Below are 7,241 nucleotides of genomic sequence, written 5' to 3' on the forward strand. Positions count from 1 at the left end.
TACTAGAATTTTTTTATCACTGATTCCAGTGTAAGGAAATGTGAGTAGCCCAGATTTTGATATAATTCAGATGTCATTTTACAATATTATTTGTGAGATAGACTTGTATACATATATGAGTTAAAGCGAGATATATACTGAAAAAGTATGCAATAATTTGGTATTTTTCCTGAGAGATACCCTTTGTGAAAATTTGCTTGTGTTACTCACACAATTTTTTTTTAATTTATTTTAATGATGGTTATTTTGAGAAAGAAATGTGTTGGAAGCTATTAACTGTTTTAGAAACTCTTGAAACCCCTGTATGACGTAGTGTTTATTTAGAAATAAACACAATTATATAAGTAAACTTAATGATATTTGAAAAAAAGTGCAAAGCTTAATGATATGAGCAGGAGACTTCCGTGTCTTATCTAGGTATTCAAATGAATCAGCAACATCCTGTTGTGGTGAAGATGACGAATGATTTCGCTATAGCAACGTATATATTTTGTATGGTCATTCTCTATTAAAATCTTCTTAAGTCTAGCGACTCATCACAAATTGATGGTGATTGTAAAACAATCAAAGTGGTTGTTTATATGTTTTAACATATTTGTCTGTCTAAATCGTACGTGACTTTGAAGAACATGCTTAAAAGAGTGAAAAGAACATATATTATATACGGAATTTGTGTTGTTGTTACGTTAACGTTCAAATAAGCATTACATTAAATCATTAAATGTATAACCACGACGACAATGCTTTCAACGATCACTTTTAAGTATATACCTTTAAGTTTTGTGGTAAATATAAAATCATTTGAAGAAATACGAAAATACAATATCACCTTTTGTATTTCATACTTTATGAAATGTTTTCTCAATCGCCAATCGTAATAATCACGAAGCTAGAACTACAGAGATCTACATATGGTTTCAAGCAGGTGCCGTGTGATAGCTGTAAAAGATGCACCGTACTTCTCTTCGGTGTTATACTTTTCTGGTCCTTTCGAAATTATTGATTTCAACACTTTTCAGTATTGAAAAACTGAGCGCCGCTCTTGATTCCAACACTTTTGAGTGTTGAAAATTAAGAACCGCTCAAGCCGGTGCTACGGGACGTTATGAGTGTTGCACTCTTTCATTATCCTTCATGTACAGGCTCAATCAAACCGAGTCTGCAAATTTTCGTTATAAATGCTTCAGAGGGATCACATTTTGTCCCGACGTCTTTTGTTGGTTTGCGTCCTGAAAACCACTTTAAGTTTACAATATGTCATTGTTTTACTGGAGACAAAATATTGTCCAAAATGTATGGTTTAACAAAATGAGAAACTATGTTAACAAAAGGGCATACATTTCACTTAAAGATATATTATGCTCATCCTTGAGCATAATATTTAATCACAAAAAATGTACTGAAATCCATGAAAATTTTAGCGAATATGTCTTATTGGAATAGAATAATATATACACTATACATGGGAAGCTGAAACTGCATTCTTTATTTACAGTTCGTGTAAAGTTAGTCTTTAAAAAAGCAACAACAAAGACTGCTAGTTTTTTAATGACACTATATATTCATTTATTCTGACCACCTACAGTTTGTAGAATTTTAGACATTACATATCTGCTTTGTGTGAAGTCAAAATATTTTTTTTATATGTACAAAAGGACTGTGTAGAAATTATCAATATTTACTAATATCAAATTTAAATTTGAACATAGTATATTTTTTTAATATTATGTCTAGGTATTTAATCAGTCGGGTAATATTAGGCTAGGGTACCGGCTATTTATCAATTTCTTCAATTACAAAAGTACGATTAGTTCAATACGTAGGAATAAAAAAGATATGATACAAATACCTAATACAAAATAATACTTGGTACTTGAAGTGCTATAATTACGAACACACATCGTTTCCAGACATTCTCAAGGATTAGAAATATTACAACTCTGGTTGCATGTTTTAAGTGTTACAAGCATTATCATAGACGGTAATTGTACAGGTTTGGTCAAAAACATGCTTCCCGTACAGTTCATCATCCAAGGAATTCTATATTCAACTGAAAACAATATAACTTATTCTAAATACACGTAATAACAAACACAAATAGTTTTCACTTGTTTTATGATATACAGTGTAGTGATATGAAACTGAACCTGTAGATAAAGTGTTAATGACCAATTGAAATCCAAACGTGCAAAAAATAATGATGACAAAAAGGTAGAATAACAAAGTGTTGGAATCGTAATCAACGGGAGCTACACGGTATGTAATTGTAACGGCATGATTTGGAATATTTCCCTGTTCCCGAACTGATTTGGATATATGGCACCTAATTGATTAACCTTTTACTGCATGAGCATATTTTGAAAATGGTTGTTTACATTGAAAAGCCTCCTGTTTAAACTGATATGAAACCATAAAAATTTCTTCAATATTGATCAAACTTAGAACAAATAGTGACTGGACCATAATCTTTCTAACATCATACTCAATCTTACATTTCTGTTACCATGACAACGGGGAACGTCTCAAAATTGCAAAAAAATCACTATTTTGCATTGTTAATTTCCATCAAAAAGGATTTCAAAGTGCTGCAATTCTCAAAGGATTGAGGTACAGTAAAAGGCTTTTGGAACAAAAAACAAATTTCACATGTCAGAGAAGAAGTTGTAAACACTAGCATTTTATTGTCAAAAAGTTAGTATTATTTTTGATTTTTCATGTTTTTCATGATCATATAATAGAAATAAATCATTCCGCAAAAATTAAGTGGTTTTAGTAAAATGTTTTATCACGTAATTAATTTGCCGAACGTATTTCTATTACATCCGTGTAAAAATTTAGGGCACCGGATTGATTCATATTAAGGGAAAACAAAGCAACGGGTTCGTCATAGACTTGCAGCTCAACAATAACCGACTTCTTATGTTGAATATGGTACTTCACTTGCATCTATCAATTTGTATATACATATTAAAGTATGAAAGGTAAAAAATCTTGTTTATAGTTGCAAATGGCAGGAGACTTAGTTAAAGCAGCAAACGTCTTTATATGAAACTATCGACAAATATATAGTTTTGTAAAAGTGTTGTTTAATACAGAGAAATTGGGATATAATTATGTAGTAAGTGTAGCGATAGTTCGCGTCGAACCAACGTTTACCCATTGTTTTGTTTTCCCTTAATATGAATCAATCCGGGGAGCTCCACAAGATATGAAAAACAAGATCAGCAAGGAAGCGCGGCGTTCAAACGATCAGCCTGTTGTCATGTTTTCTCTTTGAATTTTTCGCAATGTTATGCTAGATTTAACTACTACTTCTCTGGCATGTGAAATTTGTTTTACTATTCAAATTGATATCTATTTAACATTGTGTACTATGTATCATGTGAAAATTGAAAAGTAACAAAGCTATTGAGTGAAAAATGGAAAATTTATTTGTTTGCCAGGAAAATTTAGCAAGTTAATACATAAACATGAAATTCTCTGTTCCATATCTGGGCGATATGTATATTGCCTTATATGGGCGACGAAAACCGCTACTAAGTACCAGGGAACAGCCCTTACCAATAATAAATAATATCAGAAAGAAATACAGAAATAAAAACAGCCAAAAAGAGAGTAATGGAGGACGAGGTGGAGGGAAAGGGAGGTGTTGATTAAACAAAATAAACAAGCGAATTTTCCTTCGCAAAACAATGGCTAAAGAATGGAGATGCCGTAGTTTGGTTGACTGAGAAAGTCATGTGATTACATTGAACGCTCTGATTGGCTATATGCAATGCCTAAATCAACATAGCAGTGAAATGAAATCCATTTAACGAAAAGTACAGTAACGTTATAATTTATATTATATGTTTATAAAAAATATTTATCTCCTTTGTTTTACATCAAAGCTTCGGCCCTCTGTACTATGTATGGGAAAATAGAAGAGTAACAAAATTATTAAATGAAAAAGGGCAAATTTATTTATTTGCCAAAAAAGTTTTAAAAGTTGATACATAAACATAAAATGTATATTGCCTTATATGGGCGACGAAAACCGCTACTAAGTACCAGGGAACAGCCTGGCAATGATTCGTTGTCTCATTTCCAATACAACTATGATCGGTAATTGTAACATCTTTTAAAGAAATAAAATACAATCTTATATTTTACAGAAATGCAAATGGCATTATATATATTAAATCATTCAAAAATGTATTTGAATTCAAAATTTCTTGTCAAGTGTTTGTCAGTGTTCAATCACCATTTCATTGACACTCAGTTAAGTTTGAATATCTATCAAACTGATGTATAAATTCAAGGACAGTCTCATGGCAAAACTTGTATTGTTCCTGCAATCATAAAATTACATTACATTGTATCATACATGTATATTCCTTAGTACAATATTGAATATATATGTTAGTTGCTTAAAAAAGGAATACTCCCAAATGAGGAATAAAAGAGTTCTGCAAATAAGCAAAAGAATACAAAAATAAATAAGCCAAAATAACATACGTACAGACTATTTTTACTTAATCCATTTATTCAATATTTTCTAGTATACTTGTTTTACGAAATCCCGAACTTTTTAAATGTCAACTGATTAAGGTAAACTTACGTTTTTTTTTTCACTATAAAGTTTTCTGGTAATGCTTTATTTATCATATAGTAAAAAGCGTAAATCAACAACAACAACAAATGAATATATTGTATACAGGTTGTTTCGTAAAACATCCACTTTTTTCAACATTTTGTTCACAGATAACAATACTTACCACAGAGGGTAAAATTTGTTTTCTAGCGTTCTTCATTTCTTGAATGACCTGTGATATTGCCACGTCCTGCTCGATCTGTAAGTGTTCTATAACTGCTGATATCACACAGTACAAACCACTTTTGTCTACACCATTCCTGTTTAAATTGATTAATGTGAAAGAAGAAGCATGCTATATCAATGTTAGTTTGCAACTTGGGCCATCTTTTCCAAAACTGCTATGAATTAACAGAAAACGTAACTTATTGTTACATTTGAGTTAACATTGACTGTTAGTTTAAAACAGGCTATTGTACAAAACATGAATAGGGAAGGAATTCAAAATTAATTCATCTTTTAAATTCGAGTCAATACCCCATGTATTTCTTTCTAATAACATTTAAGATATATTCCGTTATCAATGTATTTCACTTATTCTTATACGAGAACATGTATCGATGGTTTATCATTTGTTTTATAATTATTTTAACTCATTGACTTAAAATGTTCATAATAAACCAGGAAAATGAAATTGAATTTCATGTCTGAAAAGTTTACAAACTTGTTATGAACTTGCAAATGTTACACGTATCATTGAAATGAAGAAGAATAAATGAAAGTATCATAGTCTACTATAACCCTCGTTGTGCAAAATAGTTTGTATAAGTGAAACACTGAAATGTGCGAAAACCTTACATGCAATGCACAACAATGGTATGATGGCCAGACAGTCGCTGCCATACTTTAACAATTTCTAACAGTGTCAGTATAACACTTGGGGAGTCTGGTAAACTGTGATTGTAGGACCATCCCCCACACCGAATTTGTTTGATCTTACGGGTCTGAAATTTTTGAAAAAGGAAGACATAATTATATTTTTTGTTAATTGTTGGGTATAACGTCGCACCAACACAATATAGAGTTTCCAGCTTTTCTGGTGGAGAAAGATCTCAGGCCTCTTCGTGCATTGTTTCAGACACAAGCGATAACTTGAGTGGAACCATCAAATAAACTGGATAGCTTCCTGGTAAAGAATCTAAAATTCCTAAATTTAATTCATTTTTTTTTTGAAAAAGAAAATATCTTAAAAGATATGAAGTATTTGCAACAGATAATGCTAGTTCTTTTCAGACATTGTTTAAACATTAAAACATACACCGTCTATCGTCGGGTGAAAACATGTTCAGTATTTTTGATAACGGTATAAAGGTAACAAATAAGCTTAATTAATTACTGAAATCAATTAGAATAGTTGTATTACCACTTTATGCTTCGTTGCTGACAGTGTTACAAGTTGGTGATGGTTCTTCTTTTCGTCACCATCTTGGGTGATTTCTATGTTACCAAATGTAACAGATTCACCTTTCTCAGGCCAATACTTCTCAGAATCCTGCAAGGAAACGTGCAAATGATCATTTCAATACGTAACCACTGAAAATGTAAATTTTAGTAAAACTGTAATCGTTCTAAGCTTAAAAAGAAAGGTTGCAATGGTTACAACAATTGATATAAGATGCTTAAAAATGAGAACTTGTTTTATAGAAGGCGAGACGCTGCACTTATGGCTTTTTAAAAGATAGAAAAAATATAAGTTTCCTTACTATATTATAATTACTTCTAAAAACGTTCATAATTTCATATATCTGACAAAATACTTTACAACTTACTATTGCCCGTGTTTAATAATTATGCATAAATGTTAACATCCTTAAAGTCGGGCGGCTATAATAAAAAAGGGCTTTACAATTAAAGTAATAAAGGGAGATCAGATAGTTATAGTTTATCAAACGTGGTATGTTTGTTTCTTTCAAATACACAATTTTCTGTACAATTAAGCAAGCATCTTACAAACAGAAAACCCACTCGTCACTAGCGCAAAAGCTTGCAATATAATGTATAAGGGAATTAATACCAAAATATTTACATTAACATTAAAATAGCATTAAAGCAGCATGCTTCAAAATTTAATCCAATTTTGATGATACATGTGTAATTTTGAAAATGTATTTGAGAGTTAAATACAATATTTTGAAGTAAACAAAGAAAATAATTTTCAAACTGCAAACGGCATTTACAATGCTTACGTACTTTACTAAAGAGAGCTCAGTATAATACTATGCAAAAACCGGCTAAAATGCGTTTATCACGCAGTAGAAATATAATTCTAAATACTGTAAAATCAGTCATAACCGCACATAACAAGAAAGTAATTACTCAAATCTTGTTAGTGCTTTCCTTAACCCTTTCCCCCATGAGCATATTGTGAAAAATGGCCATTTTCACTGAAAAGCCTCCTCTCACAAGTTCAAACTGCTATGAAACTATGAAAAATGCTTCAATACTAATCAAACTTGGCAGCAAATGTTGACTGGACCATTGCCTTTGTAACGACATGCTCAGTCTTAAATTTCCTGTTACCATGGCAACGAGGGGACATCTCAAAATTGCCAAAAATCACTTTTTTGCCTCGAATTTTTTCCATCAAAATTTATTTCAAAGTGCAAAG

General features: G+C 31.2%; 1 long non-coding RNA gene across 1 annotated transcript; it reads right to left on the reverse strand.

Annotated features, from left to right (window-relative positions):
• Positions 1 to 4,175: 4,175 nt before the first annotated feature.
• Positions 4,176 to 6,365, reverse strand: LOC132749427 (uncharacterized). The gene is made up of 4 exons (XR_009628417.1): positions 5,997 to 6,365; positions 5,432 to 5,577; positions 4,758 to 4,893; positions 4,176 to 4,331 (listed from the first exon to the last, which is right to left on the reverse strand). It is a non-coding gene; the product is annotated as an uncharacterized LOC132749427 (long non-coding RNA).
• Positions 6,366 to 7,241: the final 876 nt, after the last annotated feature.

The sequence above is a fragment of the Ruditapes philippinarum genome, unplaced genomic scaffold, assembly GCF_026571515.1.
Source record: "Ruditapes philippinarum isolate M1 unplaced genomic scaffold, ASM2657151v2 ctg7062_1_1_1_1, whole genome shotgun sequence".
Lineage (NCBI taxonomy): Eukaryota > Metazoa > Mollusca > Bivalvia > Venerida > Veneridae > Ruditapes > Ruditapes philippinarum.